This window comes from Oncorhynchus masou, chromosome 20, assembly GCF_036934945.1.
Source record: "Oncorhynchus masou masou isolate Uvic2021 chromosome 20, UVic_Omas_1.1, whole genome shotgun sequence".
NCBI classification, from domain to species: domain Eukaryota; kingdom Metazoa; phylum Chordata; class Actinopteri; order Salmoniformes; family Salmonidae; genus Oncorhynchus; species Oncorhynchus masou.
Genome location: NC_088231.1, coordinates 14,521,000 through 14,535,760, shown reverse-complemented (window position 1 = coordinate 14,535,760; position 14,761 = coordinate 14,521,000). Strand labels below are relative to the sequence as shown.

Genomic DNA, 14,761 nt, shown 5'->3' with positions numbered 1-14,761 from the left:
CCTTTCTACTGACTTTGAAAAACACCAAAAGAAAGATGCCCAGGGTCCCTGCTCATCTGCATGAACATGCTTTAGGCATGCTGCAAGGAGGCATGAGGACTGCAGATGTGGCCAGGGCAATAAATTGCAATGTCCGTCCTATGAGACGCCTAAGACAGCGCTACAGGGAGACAGGACGGACAGCTGATCGTCCTCGCAGTGACAGACCACATGTCACAACACCTGCACAGGATCGGTACATCTGAACATCACACCTGCGGGACAGGTTCAGGATGGCAACAACAACTGCCCGAGTTACACCAGGAACGTACAATCCCGCCATCAGTGCTCAGACTGTCCGCAATAGGCTGAGAGAGGCTGGACTGAGGGCTTGTAGGCCTGTTGTAAGGCAGGCCCTCACCAGACATTACCAGCAACAACGTCACCTATGGGCACAAACCCACCATCGCTGGACCAGACAGGATTGGCAAAAAGTGCTCTTCACTGACAAGTCGTGCTTTGTCTCACCAGGGGTGATGGTCGGACTTGCATTTATCGTCAAAGGAATGAGCGTTACACCGAGGACTGAGCTTGTTGTCATTGCAGGCAATCTCACCGTTGTGCGTTACAGGGAAAACATCCTCCTCCCTCATGTGGTACCCTTCCTGCAGGCTCATCCACCCTGGGGCGGCAGGGTAGCCTAGTGGTTAGAGCGTTGGACTAGTAACCGGAAGGTTGCAAGTTCAAATCCCTGAGCTGACAAGGTACAAATCTGCCTTGCCTAGTTAAATAAAGGTAAAATTAAAAATTAAAATCCTGACATGACCCTCCAGCATGACAATGTCACCAGCCATACTGCTCGTTCTGTGCATGATTTCCTGCAAGACAGGAATGTCAGTGTTCTACCATGGGCAGCGAAGAGCCCGGATCTCAATCCCATTGAGCACGTCTGGGACCTGTTGGATCGAAGGGTGCAGGCTAGGACCATTCCCCCCATAAATGTCCGGGAACCTGCACATGCCTTGGTGGAAGAGTGGGGTGACATCTCACAGCAAGAACTGGCAAATCTGGTGCAGTCCATGAGGAGGAGATGCACTGCAGTACTTAATGCAGCTGGTGGCCACACCAGATACTGACTGTTACTTTTGATTTTGACCCTTTGTTCAGGGACACATTATAAAATATCTGTTAGTCACATGTCTGTGGAACTTATTCAGTTTATGTCTCAGTTGTTTAATCTTATTATGTTCATACAAATATTTACACATGTTAAGTTTGCTGAAAATAAACGCAGTTGACAGTGAGAGGACGTTTCTTTTTTTTGTTGAGTTTACAAAGAAATGTCAATAGAAAACAGGTAAAACTATATTAAATACAGCTAGTTTGCAGTCTTTCCAGCTTCAGTATGAAGTGACTGTGTTAGCTGTGTTGTTGGATAGCTCCTCTGAACAACAGAGTCCTGATGAGAGAACACATTTTCTATGCCAGGTGAAATTGTGCATTATTAGCTCATTGTTATGGATGTATGCAAATAAAGGTCACTAGAACACAGCTTAAACAAATGCAAATTCAGCTACTTTGTTGTTATTCTGGCTGCACTGTTTGATGTGACTGAAAGTTAGCCGTAGTTGGCTAGCTGGCAAGCAAGGAATAAGAACGTTGCCAGCCAGTGTGGCAATAGAACATTTTGAATGAACGACTGGGTCACGTCCATAGACACAGAACCAAGCCGTACTGATAGAACGATCGACCAGCCGGCTTGGGTAGGAACCCTAGATTTGTCACGACTTCCGCCGAAGTCGGCTCCTCTGCTTGTTCGTCCGGCGATCGACGTCACCGGCTTTCTAGCCATCGCCACTCCATTATTCATATGTCCATTTGTCTTGTCTTGTTTTCATACACACCTGGTTTTCATTTCCCCAATCAATCTACTTGTATGTAACCCTCAGTTTCCCATCATGTTTTGTGTGTAATTGTTTTCATGCTAGAGTATGCTTTACTTTGTTGTTCCGTTTTTTTGAGCGTGTTTGTTTTGTTGTGCTCCCGGTTTGGAACTAGAATAAAGTGCGCTTTATTTAATCATACTCTGCTTCATCTTCATACACAGCCTGATTTTTAAAATGAAAATACAATATGTCAATCATTATTTAAATATTTTGGTAACCCATTGTAAAAAAAAAGTGATGATCCCCTTTGAAGCCGGTGTTTGGAGGATGTACTCTTCTTTGTCTCAGGCCTGAAAACACCCTGACAATATATCCTCCAAACACCGGCTTCTCTGGCATTATCACTTAAATAGACACATAAGTGCATCTTTATGACCACACAAAATTAGGGTCATACATTTTATCATTTTAATTCAGTTTCATATTGTGGGATAATACCAAAACAGTCATTTAGCTAGAGAGCTTGTCAGGAAAATGTTATATTTTGGATTAATGAACTACTTTCAACTGCCATCAACTGCCATTCCTGCTAAAACTTTAAAGCACAGCTGTGTGAGTACCCTGGGTTGCGTGTTGATGTTGTGGCGGTCAGAGTACTGAAGTCTTAAGTGTACAGGCAGTGTTAAGGCAGGTGGGCCCTTAAGCATGCTGTGACCCTCAGGCCTACTCAGGACCACAATTATGAAGGTCAAAAGTCAGTTTAATGCCGGGGGCTAATCGGCCTTAGATATGCATATCCCCTTGAACCACGGCAATCAGTGCTGATCAGCCAGATGTTACGGTATTGGGACAACTGCAAGTGTGTGAGAAAGTAATGAGAATGTACTGGAATATACGATAAATAAATATTTTCCGTGAAGCCAATTTGAATTACAGAAAATTCATAGGCTTTTTTTCAGTTAAATACCCCAATAAAATGTTCTAACATTATTTTAGTTTACTTTGATTTATCTATAAAGTATAGGAAGTGGCATTCCATCCTGGCATCGTGTATAAAATGTCAAATGTGTTGCACTAACCATCTACATGTAAATGATTACATAACTCTGTCTTAATTCACACTTACCTCAGAGCTTTTCTTAATAACATGCTCTAATTCACATTTATGTGGCACTTAAAATGATCTAGTCATCACAGTCCCCATATAATGTTTAAGTGTTACCTCAGAGTACACCTCAGAAAAGTCACAGCTAGTCCACATCACATCCACACACGTCTAGCTGTAACACACACCGTGATCTCTCTCTCAGCCTCTAATCACTGCCAGATAATGTGTGTCCTCTCCCCTCTGACCTCTCACCTCTTGCCTCCCCCTCTCTCTCTCACACTGGCTGTGGCGATTCTGGGAAGGATAACACCCTGGAGGTTACTACCCCACTACCCCAGCACGCTGGAGGATCCAACCCCAGGAAGAGGTCACATGTTGGGGCAGCGGAGGCAGGGGGGGCTGGAGGGGATTCCCTGTGGTCCATTAATCACAGAGCAGGATAAACATAGCTGGAGCAGGAAAGGGTGATAGATCGTAGATAGAGATTCTGTAGGAGACAAGAGGCATGCCGAAATCATACTAGTGCCATAGCACGCCCTCCGTTTCACAACGTGACGTCTCTGTCTCTCTGACAGGTGAATCAAAATGGAGGTGAATGATTATCATAATATAGCTAAATGTAACATTGTTACATTTTGGTGGTCTGGCCTGTATTCAAATGTGTTGGTAATTTCTTGTCTGTTTAGATTAGGATTGGATCATTCCTGGAATTTTCAATAAATTCCCTGGTTTTCCAGTAATCCTGTTTGGATTATGATGTATCCTGTTTTTTCTGGTAAACTTACATGATTTATTCTTGCTATTTTGAACATCTTTATTATCTTCAAAATAATCTTAGTAGACTAAGTTCTAGTCATTCAAATAAAGCAGCCCAACAGTTACTGTGTTCATAAAGCAAGACGTGGAAGTGAGCTGAACCATGGTGTTATCTGGAGCAGGATGACAGGCTTGTTATGCAGCTTCTCCAGTTAATGAATCAGGTCAAGTAGAGTTTCTCTCAGTGTGAAATATAGTCAAGCATTCTTTTGCCTTATAAGTAGACAGTTCAGTACTTTTGGTCCTACATTACATTCTTTTATGGAGCGTTTCAGTACAGAGGAAACGTTGACCCTTCCGGTAACTTTTCAGTGTAGACAAGGGGACTGGAATTGCATCAAATAGCTTGTGGAGCATCTACCATGGAGTAATGTCCACTCTTTAATGATTTTAGTACTGTAGCATTTTTTGAGTCAAGATACTTCATGAGACAAAATAATGATCAATAAGTGCTAGGCCTACCTACGTTTCTTGTTATTTATGTATGTGATAGATGTTTGTTGAACTTTGAACTTTCCCCAATACAGAAACCAGTTGGGATGCACGTATTATGTGTAGACATAGTATTTTGTCGGTACAGACATGTGTTTCCACCTTTGCAGCTTGGGAATGTGTGTTTAGGTGTGTTTAGATCGCACAAACAATCGACTGGATGCGCAGCCATTGAACTTCCTTCGGAAGACAGGAAGTGCTTTAGAATTACAATGTTTTAACTGTATTGGGTTCACACCACTGGTGTCCTCCAAGACATAAATATTTATTTTGGCCTTACCCAATCGCTTCTGTCTTAGTTCATGTTTCAGTCAAAAAGCATGTGGGCCTGGCATGAAGCAACACCAAACTGTCACAAATGACAGAGGCTACATCAATTCCCATCCCAAAGTTCAGCTGACCTGATACATAATTGTGTTTATTTGTAGCCAAGAATTTCCTTACAACAATACGCCGTGCTGCCATGCATTCATAAAATAATAATACAATTCTTGTTTTGGATGAGCGAGGAGAGACTTAGCTACATTTGGCCTCTGCGTTTTCAGCTTTCAGCTTTCAGCTGCTGCCTCACTCCAATAGCCTGACTAGGGTTTGTAGCCGAGCCAAGGGAACCAACCGCAAGACCCAAAGCTTATGTTTTACCTGAACACCCATACAACAAAGAGGAACATTAATCAGCTCATATAAATGTCAAGGGGCTCAAATAAAATGCAAAAGTTGCAGATAAAGTCCTCTCTAAAGGGGTTCATTACACGCTCCAATGAATGAGCATTAATGGCCCATGTGCTACACATCAAAGCGGAACTCAACACTGTTTGCAATCTGGACGATTAAAAACAAGGGGAATGAAATGTTCTGGATCGATAAACAAAGCAGAAGGACTGGCTCAGATGAAATACCAGCTTGCGGGATGACCTTTTAGGCTAGGAAGGATACAGTTTATGTCAGAATTGACCAGAATGGACTTTTTGTAGCAGGTTAGGAGAACTGACGCAGCAGGTTAGAAGGATTAACAAAGCAGGTTAATATAATTAGGTTAAGGTTAGGAAAGGGTTAGCAAAAATGCTAAAAGTTTTTTGCTTTTGACTTCAGTTTCATATAAACTGTATCCCATCTAGCCATTAGTTTAGAGAGGGACAGGTGGGCCCCATTGACTGATTACCATCATTAGCTACTAGCATGGTGTCGTTGCTGTGGTAGCCACAGAAGAACAAGGGGGCGTTTTGTATCGGCTTCTCTGGGGCACCTGTACTTGGCTAGATAAGCCACACAACCACCAACCAACCATTCTCATATGATCAGTACAGAGTTTATCTGCTGTTTCCTATAGCCATATTATTACATATCATTATACATCCATATCTAGCAGGCCTTTAGCCTTTCGTCGACTACACAGGCCTCTGACAGACAGATTCTCTGAGTTCGCTCCACAACGGCTGCTTTGTTTACCAGGCAGATGGATGCAATTGAAGGGAAAAATACATTCAAAGACTTCCCCCTACCATCAATTGATAGCAGATCTTTATTCAACCTCTCAAACAACAAACCCAACGTGTGATGTTCCTTTTACCTGTGAAATCTATTTTCTCCTCTATCTTCATCCAACCATCTGTCTGTTTCTCTTGGAGTTGCCATACTTGTGATCTCCCTGCGTTGGCCGGTGCCGTGGTTAGCGGGTGCGACTCAGCTCTGTCTATAACTAGCACGACATGCCCCAATCGTCCCCAGATGTTTCCAGAAGACCCAAACCTGCCCTGGGGTGAAGGTTTCTGACCCCACGGAGCGGTTCCTGGATCTTGGATCGCAGCCCCAAATCCTTTTTTTTCCCCCATTGATGTCATATGGGGTTGGATTTCTGAATGGAGGCTTTCTCTGAAACCTTCTCTGTTGTGTTGGTTCAATGTATCTGTGTTTGTATCGCCAGTAACATTGAGCAAGGAATGAGGGCTTTCTCTCGGGATAGTCAGCGACTAGCGGTGTTGTGTTGATTCAACACAGGGATGGACAACTTTGATGGGGGTGGGGGTTACAAAAAATCTGAAGTCATCATGAGTGGCCGAAGTTTGCCGCAGATCTGCGTGCACATTGTGATCAAAATATTTTAGTGGTCCCCCTCTTGACAGTAGAGAGACAGGTTGTTGTTTTTTTCTTCATGCAATTCTACACATTTGGCCAGGGGCTGTAGAGAAAATGTTGCCGTTGTAAAGCAAATATGCTGTAATTCTGCACATGTTGCAATGGGGCGGAGAGAAGATTTAGCAATTGTAAACTAATTTCATGCAATTCTACAAATTTTGCCATCGGGCAGAGAGAAATATTTGCCGTTTTTTACATGATATCTGAGCGAGACTGACTTACAAAATCAATGGGGGACCCCCGGCCAGTAATTTGTGTAGATAGCTAGCCACTAAATAAACCATTTTAAAAATAGCAATACAAAATCATTGAGCTGACATGGGCTAAATGAGTGACTGTCAGTGACTGACATAAGAGAAAACGGCACAACCAAATTTCGAAATTGCACCTTGTGTATTCTACTATTCTAACTCTCAACAGTAAGTTGAGACCCTGACTGAGTCCCCCCCCCCCCCCTGGAAGACACACACACACACACACACACACACACACACACACATATATATTTTGGGGGTGATTGCTAAGAATAAGCAACGGAGAAAGATGGTATTGTGTTAGACTGCTGGAGATAGCAAGGGAGGTGCTGGACTCTAAAGCAGGGAAATGGTGCTGGACAGCAAGAAGATATGGCAGGAGAAGATATACTTTCTACTTTGAGAAGACAGTCCGTCAGTGAGCACCTTGTCATGATAAGTCATGGTAAGATCCATTGGCATTGGCTGGAGGTGGTTGGTGAAGGCTGATGCCTGGGGAGAGGATTCATCATGGGGTTGATGCATCACTGGCTTGTCTGTCTGTAGGGGCCCTCTCATTTCCTCTACACACAGTCTTCAAAAGAGACCATGCAGCAGCACATACATTTAGATTTGAGTTATTTATCAGACGCTCTTCTCCAGAGAAATTTACAGTTAGTGCATTCATCTTAAGATACAGTTGAAGTTGGAAGTTTACATACACTTAGGTTGGAGTCATTAAAACTTGTTTTTCAATCACTCCACAAATGTCTTGTTAACAAACTATAGTTTTGGCAAGTCGGTTAGGACATTTACTTTGTGCATGACACAAGTCATTGTTCCAACAATTTTACATAGACAGATGATTCCACTTATAATTCACTGTATCACAATTCCAGTGGGTCAGAAGTTCTCATACACTCAGTTGACAGTGCATTTAAACAGCTTGGAAAATTCCATGATGATGTCATGGCTTTAGAAGCTTCTGATAGGCTAATTGATTTTAGTCAATTGGAGGTGTACCTGTGGATGTATTTCAAGGCTTACATTCAAACTCAGTGCCTCTTTGCTTGACATCATGGGAAAATCAAAAGAAATCAGCCAAGACCTCCATAAGTCCAAAATATTGTAGACCTCCACAAGTCTGGTTCATCCTTGGGAGCAATTTCCAACGCCTGAAGGTACCACGCTCATCTGTACAAACAATAGCATACAAGTATAAACACCATGGGACCACGCAGCCGTCATACCGCTCAGGAAGGAGACTCATTCTGTCTCCTAGAGATGAACGTACCTTGGTGCGAAAAGTGCAAATCAATCCCAGAACAACAGCAAAGGACCTTATATGCTGGAGGAAACTGGTACTAAAGTATCTATATCCACAGTAAAACAAGTCCTATATCGACCTAACCTGAAAGGTCGCTCAGAAAGGAAGAAGCCACGGCTCCAAAACCGCCATAAAAAATCCAAACTACGGTTTGCAACTGCACAAGGGAACAACAGATCGTACTTTTTGGAGTAATGTCCTCTGGTCTGATTAAACAAAAATGGAACTGTTTGGCCATAATGACCATCGTTATGTTTGGAGGGAAAAGGTGGAGGCTTTCAAGCCGAAGAGCACCATCCCAACCGTGAAGCACGGGGTGGCAGCATCATGTTGTGGGAGGGACTGGTGCACTTCACAAAATAGATGGCACCATGAGGAAGAGAAAATGATATGAGATATATTGAAGCAACATCTCAAGACATCAGTCAGGAAGTTAAAGCTTGATTGCAAATGGGTCTTCCAAATGGACAATGACCCAAGCATACTTCCAAAGTTGTGGCAAAATGGCTTAAGGACAACAAAGTCAAGGTATTGGAGTGGCCATCACAAAGCCCTGACCTCAATCCTATAGAAAACTGAAAAAGCGTGTGCAAGCAAGGAGACCTATAAACCTGACTCAGTTACACCAGCTCTGTCAGGAGGAATGGGCCAGAATACATCCAACTTATTGTGGGAAGCTTGTGGAAGGCTTCCCATAACATTTTACCCAAGTTAAACAATTTAAAGCCAATGCTACCAATACTAATTGAGTGTATGTAAGCTTCCGACCCACTGGGAATGTGATGAAAGAAATAAAAGCTGAAATAAATCATTCTTTCTACTATTATTCTGACATTTCACATTCTTAAAATAAAGTGGTGATCCTAACTGACCTAAGACAGGGTATTTTTACTAGGATTAAATGTCAGGAATTGTGAAAAACGGAGTTTAAATATATTTGGCTAAGGTGTATGTAAACTTCTGACTGCAATTGTAGCTACAGTGTGTGGGACAATCACTTACAGTGTCACAGACATAGTAAATACGTTTTCCTCAGCAGAGTCAGAGCTATAAGTGTATGTGTGTGTGTGTGGGGGGGGGTCAAGTGCAAGTGTTGGTTCAGGATTCATATTTATTTTACTGAGTAGAAGGCAACGCAAATGTTTTGAGTTTGTCGAAGAGGAGATGCCTTTTCCTGGGAATTTCTCCATAATCAAATTTTGACTAATTTCAAATACTTGTATACTTGTGTATTGTTTCGCTTCCTGAGTTAGTAATTATTTCCCTCTGAAACAGACATCAGGCAGATGTGCTGTGGTGATGACGTCCTTGATGTCTTCAGCCTTGAGTACATCTTCAAGGGCTGTCCAAAAGGAGGAAAGAACGGACATACCCATTCAACGTCATTCTCTACGGGTCTAGACTCTAGCTCTTATCGCCAAGCATGTGGGGCCAGATTAGAGCAGGTCTCCAGGAATGCGTTTGGGGCTCTAATTGCCATGTCCAAGACAACACTATCAGTCCCCTGTCTCCGTCTGCTCTCAGAACACACTACTGTATGTACAGCCAGAAAGAATTCTGAGCATAGCTTAATATTGTCTGTTCACTTCTCTCCATGCATTGATTGAAATGTGCTCATAACATTGTAACTGCTGTAGGTAGTTGGGAGACACTTTCAGGCTTTTTCACTTGTCCAGTTTCTGTTTCCAAAAAAAATATGAAGTGAGCATAACATGGAGCTACTCTCCAACTATGTATCTTATTAACTCATGTAGCACATTAAAAGTGAAAGGACTGGGATCACTGAGAGAAGCATATAGCACTATAGCACTGGAAAAACTGGAAGCCGGACTGGTTGTCATAGCTGACATGGTTTATAGTCAGCATATTTCGGGGTGGGGGGGTGGAACTGTTCTAGGGATGTGCTGTCCTCTTTCCGGGAACTAAAATGAATAATCTATTTTTTTTTCTAGTTGTGAGACAGCGAGGAGCCACCCTTCTCATGGCATTTGACCCTGCTCTGTCCCTAAAAACACAGTGAAAACACAAAACTTCCTGTTCAAGACAAAATTTAAAGTCTCATCTTAGTCCGAGTACGTATTTCAGCCAAAATTAGCGACGTCAGATTCAGAGGAAATGAGTATTTTGGGATCCTCTGCAAAAGTCTGACATGTATTTCACAACAGTACGTGTTTCTTCACAGGCTTGATGAGTCATTTCCCATCATTCCTTATTGACTCAACCTCAGCCATTCTGATCTAATCTGATCCAATCTTGATTGGATAACAGTCCGATGGCATATCGTTATGAAATAAATTGAACTCATATGCTAACATGAGTTACACTATCACAACTGTGATTACACTTCCATCATTGAGTTATCCTGCATTCCCTTTTCCAAGTCGATCTGTTTTCACAGTAATCCCTCTCTCCAATTAACCAACAAATTCAGTCAAAGTAGAAAAAGTCACTACAGTTTGTCACTGATTGTCACAATAAAATTGGCCTCAAACTTCTTTCCCACTTCTCTCTCTCTTTTCCCTTTTTGTCATTTGGAGCAAGTGCCCCAGATAAGAAATTGCTTACATCCCACTCAGTGTGGGACTGGTTGGGTTGCTTCCCACAGGGTATGTACCAATGTGCAGAGAGCACACTTCGACAGATGCCATCAGAGAACAAGCATATGAATTACCAGGCAGCCTGCCATCCAGCGAGTTCACACAGAATGCCATTAATACCTGATGAACAGTCAGACAACAACACAACAACATCATGAAAGCCGTGGCAACTGGGACCCAGGTAAAGGTTCCATCATTTATATATTAATGGTTTTATTAACAAAGACTTCCAACTAGCAGCTAGCGAAACCCCTCAAAAGTTACAATGATGGAGGCATCGAAGCTTGATGCCAGGCTGCAGCAACCAGGGGACCCGTCAGCGAATCACGTCCCGATGAATAAAAGATAACGCCACTGTTGACCAATAACTAATTCAGAAGCCATGAGATATTTATGGATACAATTAAAGAAAACACAATCCTTTTAAATTTAAATTGCGGTAGATATTAGCATTATCTAATTAAGTCCCAATTTATATTAAATAGGCAAAGTACCTTCACAAGTGTACTATAATTGGATGGGATCAGTGAATCTGTTATTGGAGCTTAATTAAAAAAGCATAAAGGAAAGGCTTTGTTAAGTCTTTATATGTTCATTACTAAAATAGGGCACACGATGTTATGATCTACGTGATATTTTTCATTATTATTATACAATTAATAGTCAACCAATGATTAAATGCATAAAATATCTGAAACAATTAACACTAAGGGATGTATTTACACTATATAAAAAGTGTATATTTTCTCTCATATTCCATCTCTTCCTGGTACAGGGCACGCAAAACATTATTACTTGATTATCATAAATATTTCCACTTTTACAAGGTAACATTTTCCACAGGAGGCTCTGATAACGTCAGACACAGTGTTTTCATTAAAATGACGATGTGATGCAAAGTGTTGTTCAACGAGATGATTGCTACAGCCTGACCTTAATGGAAAAAAGCCTACCCTTAGGCCAGGAGAATGTACCAGCGAAGGGCACGGGGGAGGGAAGGGAATATTGGAGTGCTGCTAATACAGAAAACACTACTTTGCCCTCTCGGAGGATGTTCAATCAGCTTTTAGGAATGGCCCTTGACTTCGACAAGGCCTGGGAGCCCACAAGTAATCAAGCGGTGTGTGTGTGCGTGTGTGTGTGTGTGTGTGTACATGACCTGTTTGCACATTATCTTATCTTCCTCGTGATATGGAACTCCATTGTCCAGGTTCTTTATTTAGCTAAACAGTTGCTGTGTCAGCTCGTTGTGAGAGAGAAGGGCCGACCTTGGCCTGCTTGGATAGCGTCTCTTCCTGCTTTTAGACAATGTATTGATAACGGGCCCATTTGCTAAGTGTATAGTTATGGAATGAGTAATGGACACCGATGGAGAGGATCTCACATTCCTCATCAGTATTGACATGCCTCACTCTTCTTTGTTACCTAGCAACTCACAGCATCTATCTGTCTGGAAATTATGCACTTTGTGCCGTACATGTCTATAGGACAATATATCAAATATATGAAAAAATTAATGTTTCAAATAAAGTTTGGTTCCGCTCTCTTTACTACCCTTTCCATCTCAGGTTCAAATCAAGACGACCGGGACATGCACATTTAGTTCCGACTGCCCTCCTCACATTTCCATTTCCATTTTCATCTCGGTTTCCTTTAATGGGAAGAAACAGTTGAGCCGTGTACAGGGCTAGAATCTGATCTGGGATCTGATGAAAGGAGAGAGAGGAGCATACTGACTGGGGACTGTGTGGTTCCCAGATACCCGGTGCGTGAGTGTGGGAGTGTGTGTGTGTTTGTGTATATCGGAGTGCGTTGTGCCCCTGAGATTATTTTCAGCAGGCAGTGCAGAGATAAGAGAGATGAGAGAAGGACTGAGAGAAGGAGAGAGAGAGAAAGGAGTGAGAAAGAGAGGAGAGAGAAAGAGAGAGAGAGAGCGAGAGAGAGAGAGAGAGAGAGAGAGAGAGGAGAGAGGAGAGAGAGAAAGATAGAGAGACAGAGAGGAGAAAGATAGAGAGCGACAGAAAGAGAGAGCGCAAAGATAGCGAGAGAGAAAGAGTGAGAGAGTGGCTGCTGTTGCTGTTTCCTATGGTGGGCCTGTAACCGAGGGGAGGTGGAGAGTTACACTCCCTCTCAGTCAAAGTGCTCCCTCCACTCCAGCTGCGCTCTGAGACACACACAGACAAACACACACACACACACACACTCCCAACTCTCCACAGGAAAACCCAGAGCCTAATGCGCAGCACCTCACAGGCAACACACTGCCACGTACGTTGGGCAAACCAAACCAAGTGGGACACTAACTCCGACTCTGCGACTTTGATAGTTGGTTAATTACTCATGTGATGTGATTCAGATGTCTAGGGGCTTCAGCAGAAAGTTCGCCTGACGGTTCCAACAGGGGAGGCAGGAGCAGACATTTTAGGAGAGCAGAGCGGTAGGTGAAAACCAAACCTATTTATTATTTATCAATATATCAGTTTACCTGCCGTCACACAGGGTCCCAGTAGTGTGGTGCCTGATGCTAAACGGTGATGCTACATGAAGTGCTGGATGCTAAATAGGTTTTTGTGTACTAACTAGGTGACATCTGGGACTTTGAACAGGATGAAACACTCTTCATGGCTGGAGAGGCACTGTGTTCTGTTGTGATGAAAAAGTATTCAAACGTAGATCTCAGTTTTCTTTACCAACTTGGTCTGAACTCAGTGAGTCTAGATTGTACATTCATAGAAAGGGTTTTTAACTACTCTGTAAAGTTTTACCTGAAATACACTATTATATTACTTTGAATATAACCTGGTAATTATATAAATGTAAGTATTTGATTTACATATTGATAGTAGGGTTAATTTCTAACTGGTTAAAAAAATATATATATATATTTTGAGAGAATTTAGGATTTTTTCATGTAACATCTTCACTCAACTCTCAAACAATAGGGGTGGCAGGGTAGCCTAGTGGTTAGAGTGTAATCGGAAGGTTGCAAGTTCAATCCCCTGAGCTAATCTGTCGTTCTGGCCCTGAACAGGCAGTTAACCCACAGTTCCTAGGCCGTCATTGAAAATAAGAATTTGTTCTTAACTGACTTGCCTAGTTAAATAAAGGTTAAAAAAATAAATACAAAAAGCTGCATTGTGTAATATAACACAGACTAGACATGGGCCTGATTGGATTATTTCATGTTAAAATGACTCATTGTTTTCTAACCGCTAGTCTTAGTCTTTAAATTAAAACCAGAAGGGAGAATGCAGGGCAGAGGAAACCACACTGAAGAAGCCACGCAAGGGGCGCATTGTCAAAACAATATAAAGCCCTGCCTGGCTCTCTCTCTCTGTGTGTGTGTGTGTGTGTGTGTGTGTGTGTGTGTGTGTGTGTGTGTGTGTGTGTGTGTGTGTGTGTGTGTGTGTGTGTGTGTGTGTGTGTGTGTGAGTGTGAGTGTGAGTGTGTGTGTGTGTGTGTGTGTGTGTGTGTGTGCGTGCGTGCGTGCGTGCGTGCGTGCGTGTGTGTGTGTGTGTTTGTGAGCCTGCGTGAGTGTGTGCGTGCCTGTGCGTGTGCGTGTGCGTGTGTGTGTGTGTGTGTGTGTGTGTGTGTGTGTGTGTGTGTGTGTGTGTGTGTGTGTGTGTGTGTGTGTGTGTGTGTGTGTGTGTGTGTGTGTGTGTGTGTGTGTGTGTGTGTGTGTGTGTGTGTGTGTGTGTGAGCCTGCGTGTGTGTGTGTAATATGGGCTTGTAGCCCACACACAAAGCCGTTGCTGATTATTACTTCCAGAAATGACAGAGAAGAGAGGAGACGCTTCATATTGTTTGACTGTAACCAGTCGTGGCATCTTCCCATCTGTGCCCCCTCGGCAAAACCTGTTTGAAGTCTGAAGGAGGTTGTTTTACTTCCCCTAGCAGTTGGAGAGGATGGGAGAGGACCCACTGTGATGTGTAACTTTTGACTGACACATTCTGGTTTTGGCTCCATTTCTGAGGAGATGTTCCTGGATTGACATTTCAGTTGTGGCGGGGGAAATTAGAGGATTCGGACAAAAGTATACAGTTGTTGAACAGTCGATTCAATTGAGGAAGTTTTGTTTTGTTGCGTTGCTTGCAAAGTTTGCTGGCTGAAATAACCCATATGCTTTTTTTCCCTGTCTCCCTTCATCTCTGTCTTTCTGTCTCTCTCACTCTCTCTCTATCTTGCT

General features: G+C 42.7%; 1 protein-coding gene across 4 annotated transcripts in view; it reads left to right on the top strand.

The window, feature by feature from the left end:
- The window catches only part of LOC135507001 (endothelin receptor type B-like), a 41,949-nt gene that overhangs the window by 15,437 nt on the left and 11,751 nt on the right, over positions 1–14,761 (top strand). Inside the window, exons 1-2 of one of the 4 annotated variants that reach the window (XM_064926462.1) lie at positions 12,459–12,842; positions 12,931–13,011. The exons of 1 other annotated variant lie outside the window; for it this stretch is intronic. The gene's annotated coding sequence lies outside the window, so the exon portion shown is untranslated. Of the gene's footprint in view, positions 1–12,458; positions 13,012–14,254; positions 14,609–14,761 lie in introns of those variants that run through there. 2 more of the 4 variants (XM_064926461.1, XM_064926464.1) reach the window with 2 other exon arrangements.